This window comes from Pelodiscus sinensis, chromosome 11 (assembly GCF_049634645.1).
Source record: "Pelodiscus sinensis isolate JC-2024 chromosome 11, ASM4963464v1, whole genome shotgun sequence".
NCBI lineage: Eukaryota > Metazoa > Chordata > Testudines > Trionychidae > Pelodiscus > Pelodiscus sinensis.
The window spans coordinates 1,032,842-1,051,390 of NC_134721.1; the positions used below are offsets into that span (position 1 = coordinate 1,032,842).

At 50.3% G+C, this 18,549-nt stretch overlaps 1 long non-coding RNA gene across 2 annotated transcripts in view; it reads left to right on the forward strand.

Moving 5' to 3' along the window:
* Positions 1 to 18,549, forward strand: part of LOC112546377 (uncharacterized) — a 304,651-nt gene that overhangs the window by 159,042 nt on the left and 127,060 nt on the right. Inside the window, exon 5 of one of the 2 annotated variants that reach the window (XR_012906421.1) lies at positions 2,904 to 3,020. The exons of the other annotated variant lie outside the window; for it this stretch is intronic. This is a non-coding gene — a long non-coding RNA (uncharacterized LOC112546377). The remainder of the gene's footprint in view (positions 1 to 2,903; positions 3,021 to 18,549) is intronic. 2 annotated transcript variants of the gene reach the window in all.

Genomic DNA, 18,549 nt, shown 5'->3' on the forward strand with positions numbered 1-18,549 from the left:
CTCCCCCAACTTACCGCCTAGCGTGCCTGCTGGAAACATCTAAGATTAAACAGGTGGAAGGATTGGGCCCATGCTAGGAGGCTGCTTAGCTTGTGAGAGCGATGTTTAGATCCACTGTTTATGGTAAGGTTTTGTGTGTTACAAGTTTCTTAGCGGATTAGGATTTGCCGGCGTGCTTTGTTTATTTTGGTTTATTAACTTACTTTGCTCTGTCTGTTTTCACTTGCAGGCACTTACATCCTACATTTCATATGTAATAAAAACACTTATTTGCTATCAAGCCTAGGGTAAATAATAGTTACCTGTGGGGGCGGAGAGGAACCTCTGTGTATATTCTCTTTCACGGAGAGAGGGAGCTGACCCTGTGAACTTTCTCTGTGTAAAACGTTTACCCAGGGTTAGATGGGTTTATTTGGGGCACGGGTCCCTTTTGGGGGTGGGGTTCCTAGGTGCTGAGCCCTGCTGGAGCTGAGTGGTTCAGCGTCTGTGTTGCTCTGCGAGGGCTGAAGGGGGCCCATGCATCCCATGCCATGGGCAGGAGGGGACAGAGTCCCTGGGTGTCTGGGGATACTTGTGGGGACCTTGGTGCCTGCAGCTGGGGTTGCAGTGGCAGGGAAAGCGGAGCAACGTGGCCCTGCTCGTTCTGCTCGCTCAGCCACCGGGCTGCTCAGGGGAGGGGCAGGACCGGCGGGAAGGAGCGTGAGCTGGGTCCGCGTTGTTCTGCTTCCCCTGCTGCCAGTGCCGGAGCCTCAGCCCCTAGACTCCCAGGCCACATTGACTGGGGAGAAGAGGTGGGGTGGGGACAGAAGGGGTTGTCCTGGTGCTTGCCTGGGCTAAGGGGTGACCAGTGGCCCCCCGGGACTCCAGTTGCCCCTTCCTTAGGAGTCTTTTCCTAGGGATCATCCACTGGAGTGCGTGGGATGGCTGCCCAAGACCAAGGGAGGAAGGACGACTGCAGAATCTGGCAGTTCAGACAATTAGGCTCCAGTCTTGTAACTGATCACAGCTGGCACCAGCTGCACCTCCCTGGAGCCCTTTGACACCTTTCAAAGAGCATTTGACTCACTGCAGGAATCTCCAGCGAGGATCTCTGGCCTGCGCCGTGCAGGGGGCCAATCTAGATCATAGTAGCTTCTTCTGACCTTAAAACCTACGGATCCGAGAAATCACTGTGTCCCCCTTCCTTCCAGTGCTCCTCACACATTGCTCCTTGTGCAGGGTGGCTCTATTTGATGCCATTTTCAATTTACAGGTGGGCTCGAAAGTATTAGGTGGGCATCTCCAGGCATATTGTTAAAATCTGAAGAAATCAGTAAATAGGAAATCAAAGATCAGCTGCAGCGCATTTTCGGCATGTGTCTTTCCTCACTGTGTTTTTAAATGTGCAATAATAGTAATTGTTGTCATCTATCGAATTATTGTGCTAGCAACCCCAGGGTGCGAAGAGCGTGAGCTTTTCAAACAGAAGAGAAAGCCAGAAGTAGGACTCTACGCAGCAAAGTCATCCATGCTTTCCTTCACTCCTGCGAGCAGAACCACGGTGGGCCAGGGGCCTCTCACTGAATGAAGGGGTTTGCAGGATGCTGGCTCGTGGTCTAAAATGCCAACATCTCCTCTTCTGAAAGTTGCATTTCTCTATGAAACCTTGTTTCATTTGAAAGCGAATACGGTGTCGGAGACTCATACGCAGGGGTAGAAAGGAAGGTCTGGTCGATAGGGCACTGCCAGCTGTGTTCAATTCTAATATCAGTCTCAGACTTCATGTGTGCCTCTGGGCAGGTCACTTCGGGATTGTCTGCAGGGTGCATGAGTCCAGAAAGAACTAAATTCTAGTGAGTGCTAGCATGCAGCACACAAACTGCTCTGTGCGTGTCAGAGTCGTTTACACGAATGCTCACTAGTGCATGGCAGCAGAGGCCACATGGCCAATTAAAGTGCAACGTTCATGTAAATCAGTGGTCCCCAATGCGGTGCCCGTGGATGCCATGGCACCCGCTGGGGCATTTATGTGCGCCCGCCGAAACATCTGGGCTGGCCCCCCCGCCCAGTGCGTGGCACATGTGCAGTGCTGGCCCAGGGCACATGGGCAGCCCCTACCCCCGGCACGTGGCACATGCGCAGTGCTGTCCCCGGGCACAGGGCGCGTGTGCGGCCCCTGCCCCGGGCGCGCGGCAGATGCGTGGTGCTGGCCCTGGGCTCAGGGCCCCCACCCCTGGGCGCGCAGTGCATACGTGGTCCCACCCCCGGAAGCATGGCACGTGAGCGGCCCTTCCCCCAGATGCCCGGCACGTGAGCAGCCCCACGCTGGGTGCCTGGCAGCCACGAAAGGTTGGAGACCACTGATGTAAATGATACACACCGTGGTCTTCTGGAGCTTCTGTACATCACTGGGCAATGGAGCCACTGAGTTTGGCCAATCAAATGCTTGGTTTTGGAGAATGCAGTCTGACCGCAACATATTTGTGATGTTACCCAGCGTGCAGAAACAAAGAGCAGCAGGACTTCTTTGTAATACAAGAATGGGAGCGAAGGGTTACTATACAAAATACAGATCATGGCTCCAGGCGGAGGGAAACTCTCCACTTCAAACACAAGAGACACCATAAGCAATAGCTCCCTTAATCTGTTGTCTTTTTCAAATCCAGGCAAGCCTAAATACAGAGCATGTTATCCAGGTCCCTCTCACATTGAGGCAAGAAAAGTATCTTTACAGTGTTAAAGGCTTCAGTCGTACACTTGTCATCAGTAGACGATACGGTATTGATTGATCCTCACGTTTCATTTGATTGGTTACTTGAGTGATTACAATATCGATTTGCTTCACGTGCTGCATATATGAGGTCCATAACCCCATCTCTGGAAGAACAATGGAGATTCCTATTTGTTCTTTGTATGTTTTTCAGGATGGAAACCGGACAGAACTCATTTTTCACTTGACAAAACTGTTACTGAGTAATTAACTGAAGGAAGGGTCCTGGGAATTAGCAAGGGAACCAAGGATTTTAACATTTTTCAGGCGGGTAAGCAAAGAAACAGTTTGCATTTTCAGTATGTTTGGGAAATGTTCTGTTCAGAGGCAAAGTAATTACAACTGAAAAATGCAGCAATATGATACTTACATATAATTTTAAAAATCACCCCTGCGGCTAACGCGATGGAGAAATCGTAGTGGTATTTCAGAAAATCCTAGTTTTTACACAGTCCTCCGAGAGGTGATCTAAACTGTCCTCTTCCGAACAGGCCGAGCCCACGCTTACGGCTCTCCCTGCCCTGGTGCATCTTTGCCTTCGCCAGACCAGTGGTGCAGACCAGCGGCTGCAGCCGGGAAGAGTTATTAAATTCAAAGCTGCAAATTGACGGCTTTGTAACCCCTCCAAACCTTTGCCCATTTCTAGAGCTAAATTGCAGCTGACTCTCACTTAACCAGCTGGACCAGTCTCTGAAAGGTTATGTCAAAGCCCTGGGAACTGGTCTCTTAAAGGTTATGTCAAAGTCTTATTCACACCCAGCTCGACAGGCAAAATGATTAATTCCCACATGCACTTGTCTGTGGAGCTCGTCATTGCATTACCAGAGAGCTTCCCAAACATGTAATTGCACAGTGTTCCATTGAGGTGATGGGGATGGGCTATGCCCATTTTATAGATGGGGGTCCAAGGCTTAGGGACTAATTTTGAGTCTCCAGACTGAGCTGCCTAGGCCCTGGGTTTTCAAGAGGACTTGGCATTATATCGTATTCAGACATTCAAAGTACAGATCCAGTTGCCTTTCGTTACAGCTGTGAGTGCAGCACTTCTGCCGCCCACCCCCCAGGGTATCAAGCCAGGCCCGCAGAAAATGAGAAACAAACCCTTTGTGAACACCTGTGAAAAGTGTGTCCAAAGTGACTTGCCCAGCATCACACAGGAACTTGGTGCTAGAGGCAGGACTAGAATCCAGTTTTCCAGGGTAGCATTTATCTGCTTTGACAATGAGCCCAGCCGCCTCTCCCTACATCCCCGGACTCGCTTGCTCCATCTTTTCAACTTCTGCAACAAACCAGGCGGAGCCTTGAGTCGGGCTATGCAGGAGTGGAGGCCATTGTCTGTAGAGAGCAGTAGTGGTTTGGCACTCAATGCCGTGGTGCCTCCTGCTGGTCGTGCTGAGAATTAGCTCAGCCCAGCAGTGCCCCCTTCTGGCTGGTGTCTTCCTGTTTCTACCTGTTGTCAGTTCTCCACTGCCTTGTATCAGGGCCCGTGTCCTTCTCTTCAGAGCCCTGCCACAGTGCTCCCACTCTGGGGTCCTCCTCTCCTGAAGAACCTCCAGCCCACTATACCCACCCTGCCTCAGTGACCCACTGCCAGTCATCATTTAGCCAGGGGTTGGCAACCTACGGCACACGTGCTGAGCCAATTTTCATTGGTGCATGAGGTGGGAGCCCAGCCCCGCCCCTCTTCCCCCCTGCAGCCAGGAGCCTGCGACAGTGTTCTTTTAACATGCGCGCCTGCACGGCGACACACAAAAAATCGAATCTAAGCCTGCCCCTTGTCTCCTGCTTGCCTCCTGCTCCTGGACGGTGAGAGTCACGGCTGCTCCCACTGGCGGGGGCGGGGACCAGGACAGGCCCGGGGCTGCATTGGGGCGGGGCTGCTTGGGCAGCTGCTCTGGCGGCCAGGGCCATGTTGGCTTTAGAGGCTGAAACTGTGAGCCTGGGCAAATGGGAGGGGGGTGGTTGGGCAAGGAGACATGCTGGTCCCCAGGGAGAGGAGAGGAAGGAGGACAGAACTCTTTGGGCAAGGCGCTCAAGAGTGGACATTGGAGAAGAGGGGGAAGAACTAGAGGAAGTTCACAGCGGGACAAAGGGAGGCCCCAGCACAATTTTTTGTTGAAAATGGGGTTCCATACCGTTTGATGACTTAAAAAACAGTTTGAAATGAAAACGAATGTGTGGCAAAATATTTTGAAATAGTAGGAAGATCCCATTTTCTCAGGTTTTTTTCTCCCCCCTCCCCATTTTCCCACTGCAGAGTATTGGGAAGAGGCAAGAAAGAGAAACAGATACACTTTCCCTCACATTTTCAAATCCTTCCCCACTTGGAATGTACAAAAACAGAGTAAAAAACCAAGCAATTTTCTCCAGTGCAAAAAGTGGGGGAAAGGTAAAAAAGGAAAGGGAAATCCCTAGAAATGCGAATGAATGTATTTCTATTAACATATGCAGGACCTGGGAGGAACGGAAGAGGAAAAAAACCAAACAAAATTAAAATTGTTAATTGTCTTTAGAATTTCAGTGGAACCACAAATATTAGTAACTAGACTGACTGAGGGAATAGAATTCCCGTTGAAAATGTTGATGACAACAAAACAATTTCTTTTGCATCAGACTTTATTTTGAAAATTTTATAACTGTCTTGAAAAAGTGAAAACTGACTTTTTCAGCCAAAACCAAGACATGTTTTCTTGGAAATTGTAACTATTTTGGGGTGGGATGTGGGGGAGGGTTAATTATATTTTTTCAGTTTTGGTGTATTTGGGGTTTTTTAACCACTTCCTATGCCCAATTTTAGAAAAAAGTAAGCACCTTCTGTGAAAACTTCCATTTAAAAAAAATGAATTTTGCTGTGTAATAAAGCAGACTGTTTTTGAGAAGACCTGTTGAAAACCCCTCTTGGCCAGGTAGAACTGAAAGAGCTGGGCCAACATAATTGTTGCCTTCTGCTGTCTGGTGGCAGGGAATTAAATGCTTCAGTTGAAGCCTTCAGAGACCATAGGGTTCATCACAGAAGAGGGCCAGGATCTTTTGGGCGATGCCAAAAAGGCTGTCCACTTTCCCACCACTATTCAGACACCTGAACCACTACACTGAGGTACCTCATGAGGTAGGACACATGGAAATGGCAACCACTCACTGTCTTCCTTTAGATCAGTGTTTCTTAAACTGTGTTCCGCAGCACACGGGTGTGCCATGAGGCAGTCGGAGGTGTGCCATGGAGAACAACAGAATTCAAAATGGCTGCCCTTAAAGAAACCCCAAAAAATAATTTTTTTTATGAGGAACATCAAGGCCCTCAATAACTTTCTCCTTGACCCTTTTTCCCCTTGGTGTTCCTCATAAAAAAAAATAGTGTTTGGTGTTCCTCAGTCTTAAAAAGTTTAAGAAACACTGCTTTAGATGAACCTGTTGTCCTGGAGGAGGGGAGGCGGTCTCCATTTCTGCATGTACCCACTTGGTACACACAGGCACCCTTTGGGTACATACAAGGGTCTTCATTACCCAAAATATAACAGCTCATGTATGTGGGTAATTACTTACAGTTACCCAATTGCCATGGGAAAATGTGGCTATTGCATCTGGTTGGGAAAATGTCCCTCTTTGGATAAAGTGGTGACACTGTTGTATTGTTCCAAAATACAACTGTATTTTAATGAAGGTCACCTCTATGCAAGGTGGAACGGCACTGCGTCGTCTCTCAAACCCAGAAATCAATTCATGCAGATGCTTTCCGGGGTGGCTGCAACTTTGACTTGAATTCTACTCTAAATTCATTCAATCAAGTTTTCCTGGTCATTATAGGACATAGAGATCCGCTAAGCCGTGGCGGTGTGATCATTAAATTGGGGGGAAAAAACTGCTGCTGCGCATATGCTGACAACCAATTTATTCATTGCAAAATAGTGAAGAATGGAGCATCCATTCTGTGTCAGTTGGAGGGCACAGTGCTATATTTGTTGCCATCATCATTATAAGGGTTATAAATGATCTACCTGGAGCTCAGCATATATCTTCTAGGATGAAGTGTCAACACACAGATAATAGGGGTGAATTTCGAATACGGGTTTAGGAACACTCGCCATTTGGCACGGCCACTGAATAGATATTGGTTGGAAAGTGTGCAAAAAGAATGCAGCTGGAGAAAAGTCTAACTCACTACCCTCATGTTAGGTCTCTCTGTTTGGAACCCAGTTGTGTGGTCTGCCAAGCTGAGTATGGTAAACATGATGGAAAGAAGCCAGTTTTGTCCTAGTCTCCTTTGATGTGTTTGTCATTGGAAAGCACACGCAATGTACAATCAGAGGACTGGCTGGCATTTTGAAGAGTGAGTCCATTCCGTAGGTTTCAAGTCTCTGCTTGGTCATGGGCTTTAAATGTTCACACACTTCACTTTTCCATGATTTCTGTCATGTGTATGTGATGTTTGCCAAGATTAATAAAGTTCTAATGAATAGGTGTCCAGAGGACAGTAGTAAGTACTGTCTTTTTCGCTCAACCCAATGAACTCCAGCAAATTTGCATTGGATAGCTGCCATTCAAAGTGATTCGCCAGTAACAGGCTGAAAAGAAAGGATGAATCACATTCTCAGCTGGTGTCAACTAGCAAAGCACCATTGACTTTATTGGAAGTGCGTTGACGTGGTCCAGCCAAGGAATTCGCTTGCTATGTTGTAGTATTTTGCCCCAGGCTGTATTTCTTGGCTAAAGACGTGTGAGCCAGTTCTTCCCAGTGCAGCAGGAGAGAACTTACATACCTTGTCTAGGCTAGCGCAAACACAGCTGATCTTTTTGGAGCATGCACAGGGCTGGGTGTGGCTGATACTGGCTGTAATGTGCCATGTGTGATGTCTTAGATTTGCTTAGGCATGCAACCAAAATGTGAAGCATTCACAGAAAATGCAGGGCGACCTACATGCCCACAGAATGCAGCTTACTGTCCTATGAAGCCATCTGAGTTGAAAGGAACAATGTCACAGACATGAGACAGTCATGACACCCTGCTCTACAGGAGAGTGAAATGGGGTGGGGAGGGGTGGGAGACAAATGGAAAGAGAGGAAAGGAAGCTGAAGGGACACCGGTTGCCGCTGGTGGAGGACTCAGTATTTCTGCATAAAGGTTTTCTTGGAAACATTCCTAGAAGATCCACATTCTCTGCAGCCCACTTGTGGCCTCATTTCACCTGCATGCTATGCCACCCTCTCTCTCATAGCTGTTTATTTTACTGTCAGAGTCACCATTCCGGAGACTATTTCCTGCGTGCTGCTCCCAGCAGCTTTTTGCAAGTAAGTCTTCAGTGGTGGTTAGCAAAGGATGGCAGATGTCAGCGAGCCAGAGAAAGTCAAAGAAAGGAGAGGAAGAGGGGTGAAACAGGAAAGTATGTGGCTACAGAAAGGGGTTGGGAAAGGACAGATAGACCCAAGCCTGCGGTAGATTTATGCCTGCCTTATAGTGACTGCACACAGAATGGAGGTCTAATCTGTTCTGAAATATACACAACTTCTGACTTGGCTCAGGGTATCCGAGAGACACAGCTGTGTGTGCGCACTTTGAATGGACCTCCAGCTTCATGGCACCTACATGGAAGTGGAAGAAGTGATGAGATGTTTGACGGGGTATGTTCCCTTTGTGGGCTGCCCCAGCCTTGCGTGGGCAGCTCGCAAGGCGGCGCTCAAGCAAACTGCCCAGTGACCACAAGATCTGTTAAGGGATGAAGGCACCAGGCCAGGTTTGTTGTCCATGAAACCCGGTAATAGCACCTGACTGACTCTACAAGGATTCCAAGACATTTCTGCACATAGGAATGGATGCAACTCTGTGAATAGCAGGACTTTCCATTCCTCGCCCCCCACTCCCCGGACAAAAGCACTCCAAAAACCCCAATGCAAACAAGTTGATACTGCCCTTCTGACATAGTTACTGCCCCCAATGTCACCTTGATGTGATGAAAACATTTCCATTGCATATTGTTATCCCGAACTTATCTTTTAGGGAGTGGGTGTGTTTCTGTTGACCTCGAGGAGTGCTTTTGTAACATTCTTGACACTGGGATATTCTGGTACCACTTGCTATGGGGTGTGTTTGCATGAGTACTTTGTGACTAGCACTTCCTAGGACTGTGTAGTTTTGCAGTATTAGCCGTTCTCTTGCCAGATGACATAATCAGATCGTGCCTCATACCAGGCCTCTAATACAAGAACTTCTGTCTCAGGCTTTCTTCCTTCTACAGAAGATTCAGATGACGGCTTCTGTCTGTGGGGTTTCAGAGAGATCCATGGGCATTCTCTGCAGAACCTGGAAGCAGGAGTCCACTTCTTGGGTGGCAGCAACTCACTTTGCAATCAGTAGAGCACCTGTCTCAGGCTCATGGAGTATCACTTGCATGACTCTGAGGAGCCTGCGAGTCTCAGATTGTTTGCTGCAAGGAAAGTTACAAGAGGGCAGCAGTGGGAGGACTGAGACGTGGCGTGTGTGAGTGAGTGCAGAAAGAAAGGGCTCACCTCTTTGGGTTTGTGATAGGACGCAATAGGTCTGAAGGCCCCTGCTGCAGGCCTTGTGTCCATGCGTCACCACACCAGGGAAAAGAGCAGAGGAGCAATCCTCCAGGGAGCTTAGAGTGGCTGCAAGGGAGGCTCTCAGAGGGGCCGCTGGAGTGGCCAGTCAGTGGTCAGAAGGGCCATGTAAAAGGAAGCAGAAGTGGCTGCCTGGGGATCAGAGAGGAAGGACTGGGTGCCTGGTTGGCTGGACAAGCCGCAGGACCATGGCCATGTCAGTGTGGGCAGGCTGAGCCCAGGACTCTGATCCCAGAATGTAACCAGACCGGGTGAGGGTGATGTGATGGGCCCTACTAGTCTGGTTGAAGATTGAGTCCGAGGAGACGGGGTGTCACACAAGACCTGCCCAACGTCTGGTGTGAGTGGGTGTGTTTGTGTGAGTGTAGAGTGTGTGTGTGTGCGCTCGCAGGAGGTAGGTGTCATCCTGTTGTGAGGACTGAAAGAAAGCAGGCTCACACCCAACCGGAAAGAGATCGACCATGAAAGGTGGTCGCTGCCCTGTTCAAAACAGAGATGGCAGGCACGTGTCAGCCAGAAAAGGTGCTCACAATAATCCTGTTACAGGTTTTTATGCAAGCCCCCGCTGCCGTCAGATCTGAACACCTTCCACATAAGGGAGAAAATCCCTCAGGCACTTCATAGAGTGTCTAGCTGTTCTCTATTGGCAGGGGTATTTGGGATGGGTAATTTTTTTACGGAATTGGGGAAAGAGGAGAAGAAAACAGACTGATACCATGAATGTCATTCCCTCTATGTGGAAGAGTTTTATGGCCAGGCTTTGAACTTGTCTAATATCCTCTGGAAGTTTGCTTTACTGTTTTTTCCCCTGTCACGTCAAGGAGGTTCTGCCAGTCACAATGGAAGAAAAAAAAGGGGTTGAAAGCAGTTGCCTTTTTCAGCTTGAGCATGATGCTAGACTGTCCCTAAGATTTGTATTTTTATGTACCTGAATGTCAAATGCAGAGTTCATCAAAGCCGTTGTGACGGGCTGCCAACAGCCCGCACGCTGGACAGCCAGAGTCGCCGGGACGAGCGGGGCCGTGGGCAGAACCCCCCTGTGCCGTGGGGCTTCCGGAGATTGGCAGCGGGGCTGGAACCTGCTGCCGCGCCTGCGCCAGCGGAGAGCCGCTGGCCCCTGTCACAGGAGGACTCAGGGAGGGGCTGTTGCGGGGAGTGACAGCCTGGACGTGGCTGGGGAAGCCACCACGTCACCGGAGGGGCTGGGCCTCCGGATCGCGTCCGGACTGGTGGGCCATTTCAGAAGGGCCCGCTGGCAGACAGGGAGGGGGCAGCCTCCTCCCAGGGAGGTAGACACGGACCGGGGCCCAGGATGGACCGGGTGCATGCCTGAGACCAGCAGGCAGTCCGTCCCCATCCCAGGGGCTCCCGGGACGGCCCCCGCGGCTGGCAGTCAGCCAGTCTCGTGTCGGAGGATGACCAGGACAAACCCTGCCACCTGTGGAGAGAGCGACTCGGACGGGATAAGATCTGTGGAAACAGAAGGACCAAAGGGACTCCTGCGGAGCAACCCCAGACCTGGACCACAGAATCCCGGTAGGTGTTGGGGAATGGCAGGGGTGCTCCTGGGGCTGGGGGAAGGGAGGAAGCAGCCCGGGGCTGGGGCCTTCTGGCGACCATGGGCAGACGTGTTACGGGAGGAAACACCCCCCGTCTGCTGTGCAAGGGCGACAGTGAGCCCCTACACTTAGGGCCCCGGGCTGGGACCTGGAGAGAGGGCAGGCCCAGGTCCCTCTCCCAATCCCCCTTGAGTACCCAACCCCCTTTCAGAACTGGAACGCACACAAATGGGCGAACTGCAGCGGCCGGCCAGCAGGGCCGGCCAGGGAATCACCCCTCTAAGGGGCCAGGCTCGGGGCGCAAGCCCCCACCCCTACTAAGGCGGGGTATAGACATGGGGTCCGCTGAACCCCCCTCTCCTGCCCGGCAGGGAGGGGGTGATCGCACCCACCTTACGGGATGCACGACCGGGAATCCCGACCAGGGGCCTGGTTAGAGGACGAAGGGGTTCTCTGAGCCCCCCTGCCCACTCAGTAGGGGGTGATCGCACCCCTCAACTCGTCCACAGCCGTCTTCAGTCAACTCATGCCAAAGTGTATGGAGCAGCTTTATGTTTGGATTTCACATTCCTGCAAGTCAAAATGCTATGAGGTATTGGTGTGAACTGTGTAGTAGGGATTAGTAATACTGTGCGAGTGGTTGTTAAAATGCAGTGCTGCAGAGACGCTTGGCACCATGGGGGTTCTTTGCACTTTTATGAAGTTGTTGATGAGATCGGATCAAACTCCACCAGGAAGCAGCATCAGCTCTGCAAAGAACCCCCCAGTATAGTCTGTGTGCAGATGAGGCTTTTGGTACTTCCTATGCGTAGCTGTTTATTGGAGTGCAATATGTATTTTTAAAGCCCACACCTGCAAGCCGAGAAGCAGCATATGGAGGAGCTGCTTTATCCCTGGATGTGCTCTGAATGTATCGTCCTCTGTGGTGGCCTGATTTTGCCACTTGGACTTGCTGTGAGCAGCACCTTACTTCAGGAACAGCCTCGCTCAGATCAGACTCACAGTCCTGGCAAAGGTGAATGCAGTTGACAGACTCTGTCCGTGGGTGCCGTCAGTGCAAAAGCAACGTGTTCCTTTACTCACAGATAGTTCCTGCAAATCGTTTTGCAAAGCAGCAGTGATGATGCAGTAGGCATACAAACAGAGACCAAGTTAAACTGAGACGAGATCAATGTGTAGGCACGTTGCTGAGTCAGCATGGACCCCAATGCCACTTTGTTAAAGGAGCCATCCATTTCCCTGTCCAAGAAGGGCTCCCTCACATTGGTTCCCTGTGAGGGTAAGAGATAAAAGTTAGCCAGGTCTTTACATATGCGTATAGTCCCCTTATTAAAGGGGCCTCTGACTTTTTCTGGGAGGATTCTGTGTGCTGCAATCTAGCCTAGAAACTACAACTCCCATGAGCCTTTGAGGAAAAAGGAGGAAGTGGGGCTTGTCCAGGCATGTTGGGAGAGGGGTTTTCCATTTTTGGGACAGAGGAGCTAGACTGCTGTGGAGGAGCCCTATCCTGCCCAGGAGCTGTTGTGTTGCAGCTGCAGCCTGGGATTGAGAGCCTGCAAGGCTTGGATCTAGCAGGCTGCGTCAGGGGCTGCTGATTGCCCTAGAGGGGAGAGACTCTGGCTGTGCCTGTGGCTGAGAAGGGCTACACAAACCCTGCACACAGGTGTAATTAACTCACTGGGCTCTTTGGGAAAGTGCTGCTTGGGACAGACCACAGAGATATAGACTAACTCTGGGTCCAAAGAGAGGCAGAGTGACCAGCCTAGGGAGCCAGAGCTGCTGGCATTTGGTGGAGCCTGCTCCAGTGGTAGAGGGATTGTGCAGCTGGCTGCTCAGCTTGGACTAACACACACAAGACCTGCCCAGGGCTGTCTCCACTCCAGCTGTAGACCTGCAAGCACACCCACACAAGTGTCTGGGACTCTGAGTCCAGAGGAGTGCGCACCCTGGGGTGGGATAAATGGGGGCAGTGCAAATGCCCGATAGATAAGTTCCTATTACTTCTGTGTACTTTGTTAATTGATTTTATTCACTGTTAATCTATTAAACCCTGTTTCTTTAAGTTAAGTAAAGGTGTATTCATTCGAATGCAATCAATTACATGTATATTATTTATAATTGTTATCCTGGGATTAGATCCAGATTACTGCTGGAATAATTTTGTTCCTGGAGGCTCCCAAGGTACACCAGTAAGTGTGTACAGGGCCAGCCAGGTGGAGGCACTTCCATTGTATATTCTTTCTGAGCAAGGGACTGCAGCAAAGGAGTGGACAGGGAACCCCCAACTAAACAACATCACCCCTGGGGTACTCAGAATCTCCTTTTATGTTAAAAATATCAGGCACCCAGCCACACACATGAGTGTGAATTGCTCCCAAGTAACCCAGGGAGGAAAAGGAGATTAAATGTTTTTATCTAATGCGCTGCAGCTCATTGTCAGGCTGACCTTAGCGTTAACACTTTTCCTCAGGGGTAGCCCTAATGTTCCTTCACCATCTCAGCTTCCATTGAGCCTGGGAATTCCTCGTTTATCTCCCCAAAGAGCACCCCACTTGGAGTCTGAGTCCCAACAGCTCTTTGCTGAGTCATAGTCCTCCTGGTAGTTGTACGGGATTCTTTGACTTTTGCTTCCTTGCTTTCCATGGGGCTCTTTGTTACCTTCCCATGAGCTCTGTCCAGTGGAGCATGTGTCTCTTGTCATGAGAAGCTCACACTGCACATAGTGCTCCAAGAGCCGGCTTTTCACAAGTGTGAATGCGTTTTGTAGGAATCCGATTTTGCCTACAAGACTCCAGCTGTCAAGTGCCCCCCTGCTCCTGAACTACACTTCTTAGAAATTCCTGTGGACCTTTTGGAAAATCCACCAAATGTTAGAATGTCTGGAAAACACAGTTAAATAATGTAGCCAGTCCCTTCTGCCATAGATATAGATATAGCTGTGTGTGTATATCTGCATTTGATCCTCAAACGTGGTTGGCGGATATAAAGTGGAGATCCACAGATTTGCATATGCAGATTTGCAGATCTCCACTTTATATCGTTGACTAGTTTGAGGATCGAATGCGGATATAAATTTTGTATCCACATAAGGTTCTCTCTATATGTAGGCATGTGTATGTGTGTATATACGCTCCTTCTACCTTGGAAGCACACCTCTTGATTTGTCATCTGTATTTTTACACCTTAATTTTGTCCCTTAAAATTGACTCAAATATATGCAAATTGCTAAAAACATTGGCAAGGGGGTAAGCCTCATGCTTCGGGATTTTAGCCAATCAGTAACGATTAGAGGCCATGATAAGATTCACATGGTGGCAGAATATCCCACATCTGTCCACAGAGGGGCTTTTATGCTTTCCTCTGAATCATCTGCTGCCACTGCTGGGGCCAGATGGCCCGTGGTCTGGTCCAGTCTGGTTGTTCCTATGCCCGAGAAAAGTTGGCAGTGGACGTATATCCTTGAGCCAGGTCCCATGTGGTATGGCTGAGGACACAGCAGCACTGCAGAAGTCTATAGCCCTGTTTCACTCCGTTCAAATTTCAGATGTGTCAGAAAAGTCACCAGTGGCGAGCACTTGCACTGCCATGTGGTCATGGACCAGAGGGATGATTTGTGTGAAGCTTCTTGGGCAGCCACGTTGTCTAGAACAACCCGTATCAAAAGTGACATATCAAAAGTTTTGGACAAATTGATGAAAACTGCATTGAGGTTCATGTTCTGCTTTCAGCATTTCTCCAGGCCCTGCCTTACAGCAGTGTAGAACTATGACGGATCTAAAACCATGCTGCACTTCTGGAAGATTCTCATCAAATATGTTTGCAATGGCTCTCTTCAGTAGCATGTGCCCAGGGATACAATAATAACATCTTTGAAGTCCCGGGGCATTTCTTCTTCCTCCCAAATGCTATGCAGGATGTCATGAAACACCTTGATAGTCTTTGGGACAGCTCCTTTATACACGTCTGCGTGGTTACCATTCTTTCCAGATGCTTTTCCCGAGCTCAGCTGTTTGTTGGGTTTTGTAACTTCCTCAGCTTGTAGCGGGAGATCCAGATCCTCTTTGATGGTTTCTCAGGCAGCAGGTCAAGGACACACTCAGTGACTTTGAATGGTCCATTGATTAAACACCTGAAGTTCTCAGCCCATCTCTCTATGGTGTCCTCCTTGTCTTTGATGAGGGTGGTGCCATCCGCTGACTTGAGTGGGGCTGTGCCAAATTTAGATGGCCCATAGCCTGCTTTGAGGAAGTCACAGAACATTGTGTTGCTTGTATCTGTAAAGCTGGATGTCTACAGCTTTCCTCTCCCACGCTCAGCCTGCTTTCTGCTCAGGTCAGACTGGCCCTTTCTCTGCACGTGCTTACACCACTCTGTCTTGGAGTGGGAAATGAGTCCGTTCCGGCATTCAGCGAATGCTTTCGCGTGTCACTTGGGAGTTTGGAGATGTCCTCTTTGTTCTCACTGAACCAGTCCTGGGCTGCCCTTTCTTTGGCCCCAGCTCTGATTTAGCTGTCAAATAATCGCATGCTGAAACGGCTTCCATTTCTCTGTCGGGTTGCCAGTGACCAGCAGGCATGAACCAGGCGTGTCCTCAAGTGACTGCTGGAACTGCACTCGAGAGTTGGAGAGCTTGCGCTTTGCTATCAAGGGACAGGTTGAGCACTGCTCTTACCACTCTGTGGTCTGTCCAGCCTCTGCCCCATGTCTGGCTCTGGTTGTCCTGTCTTGTTGGCAGGGGTAACACGCTCACTTATGATGCTGTTTGGACCAGGGGTGCATCCAGGATATTTGCATTTATCATCTGGCTCTACGAGGGTGCTTGTGTTGAGTAGACTGTGTTCTGCACATTCACCTGGGAGGAGGGGTCTGTTGCTGTTCTTCTTTCCCACTCCATGCCATCCCGTCGCGCCCCTCCAGCCACCACTGTCTCTGCCCAACGGTAGCACTGAAGTCTCCCAGCAGGGCAAGCTTGTCACATTCAGGGCCTAATCCGATGATGGAGTCCAGGTCAGAGTGGAACAGCTCCCTGTTGTGCTGGGCGCTGGGTGCTGACGACTGTGACGTGCCATAGAGGAGTTGGGGGAAATTGAAGTTTCGTGAGCCGTTCATTCAGCGAGCTCAGGAAGCTGTTTCAGGAGTGACGCTCTTCTGGCAAATCCAGCTCCACCAATCCTGTCTTCATCCTCCACTTTTCCTTTCCAAAAGAAGGTGTAACTGCCTCCCAGCTCGCTGGTGGGCTCTTCCCCGTCCAATCAGTGCTGCGATACCCACAGTACAGCACACGAGGTCTCTGAGACCAGAGATGCTCTTCTCTCAGGCCTTCGTGCACCGCCTCCATCCACAAGGACCTTCCATGCACCCAGGGCGAGGGGGTTTTCGGCTGCTGGTAGTCTGGCTGGAGAGCCTGGGGTGGGCAGTGTTTAGGGCACCTTTCCTAGACCCTTCCCTTAAAAAGGGCGAGCCGGGCTAGCCTCAAAAAGGCTGCTTAGTCATGTAGGATGCCACTGAACTTCGCTGCTGCGCCACCCCCTTTGCCACAAGGCCTGAATGAATGATGCGATGAGGATGATGAGATTCGGTAAGATGTTAATGGGACGAGCTCTGAGAGAGAGTCCCTACGGTCGAGAGCCATTCCCCGGGGCAGCCCCACTCTCTCAGCTGGGGTAGCAGATGCCAGTGGCACAAAGGAGTGTTCCAGCTGGGGATTTCCTTCAGTGTAGTGGGTGATCTTCGTGCTCCATGGCACATTGCTGAACCGTGGAATTATACTTCGCTTCCCTCCCCCGCAGTCTGCCAGACCAGTCTTCACAGGTGAGTTTTCATATCTCACTGAGGCAAAAGACACGTCAGCACCCCTCATCTGCCTTGTCCTGCTCCTCAAAGTGATTTCCCAGAACATGGCCACCACGAGCGTGGCCTAGGGGTGAAAGTAACTTACATTGCTTACAGGTGCTGTCCTATTGCATCTCCCTGGAGGCTGCTTTGGGAGTAGCTCACCGGGAGAGGTGGCTCAGGGCAGGGTGTTACATTTCTTACCGGCACTGTGGTATTGCAAGTGTGGGATGGAGTGGGGGCGAGGGGCAGGGAGTGGGGAGATCCAAGAGTCAGGGCAGGGGGATGTGGGAAATGCAAGAGTCTGGGGGGGGGCGGGGAAGAGGGAAGGAGTCAAGATTTACAGGATCTGTTGAAAAAGTTTTTTTTTTTGACAGATCCACGTCTAGACTGCCATTTTTTTCTGAAAAAACTCAGTTTTGAAAAAAAGCGGTGGCCATGTTTATGCTAATGAAGCACGAGATATTGTAATCCTGGCTTCATTAGCAATTTCGATGTGCTATTTCGACGGGTAGGGGGCGAAAGAGCCAGAGCAGTGAGATGGAGGGCAAGAGGGAGATTGGGACTTGCCAGGGCAGCAGGGCCTGGATCACCTGGTGCCCAGATCCCTGATCCACTGATCACCAAGGCTGGAGCCTGCATGTGCTGTGGCCGTGCCAGCTGAGGGGGCTGCGGGTGCTGTCTTGGGCCCATCCAGAGCCCTGCCCCCAGGAGGCCACTCTCTCACCAGGACACACCAGCTTACTCTCACCTTTGGTGGCCTCTGTCGTGCAAACAGCTCCTTGGAGCCACAGGTGAGAGGTGGGAGTAGATGGGGATCACTGTGGATGAACAACTCCCAAAGCAGCACGTTGTGTTCCTCCAGCATCTCTCGCTAGTCCCAGACACCCTGCCAGACAGATCAGTCATTCACAGAGACGCCTTCCATCCCCCCAGCACGCCGCACTCTGACAGATCTCGCAGACGGTACGCCCCCTGGGCCGGTATTCCTGCAGGAACCTCTACAGCACATTTCATAAACTATCCAACGGATCATCTGTCCATATGATACGCGCCACAGCACATTTCTATTACTGGGTCACACAAGAAGGGAACGTTAAGGTTGGGTGGTTGATGACAGTCAGGTTGGGTGCCCATGAGAATGAAGGATTAAGGGCCGCGCTATGGATACTTTATGAAACAAAACTTTTTAAAAAGACCTCTAAAGAAATGGCACACGGTGCTAGACTTTTTAATTTTCCCCTAATGAAAAGGGGTTTGGTGGCAGGAGAAGTTTAAATGTACACAGTGTGTTTGTCTGGTTTTGTTAGGTCTTGGGGGGTTTTCATTTGTGTCTGTCTTGCTTAGAGGTTCCTCAGAGTGTGTGGGCCTTCCTTCCCTTGCTGAAAGCCAGACGTGGTGTGAGTTTTGTAAATCTGTAAATTGGCTCCAAGTTCATCTTCTGTCACTTTCAGCAACCCGCTCACAGGTCTCTCCTCCTTTTGTGTGTCTCTCACCTCTTACCGACCAGCTCAAAGATCTGCAGCAGGTACGTAAGGGACAATTAGCTACCCAGGTTATTAAATAGATGCCCAGGGCCAATATCTAATGGCCATTGCTTTCCTTCAAGCCAAACATCCATTTTCGCCGTGCTCACAACATGAGAGGGGGCACCAGTTCCGTCATTAACGCTGGTCAGGCTTGGCTTGTCAACAGGGAGGATGGGACTCTTACGTGACCAGGGGCAGGTTACTTGCTTTCTCTGGGACTGTTGAGGGGTGTCCTATCCTTGGAGGACCCTCGGGTCTAGTCTCCTTTAAGGACATGTCTTGGCCTTTCCCCAAGACCGTTCACAAG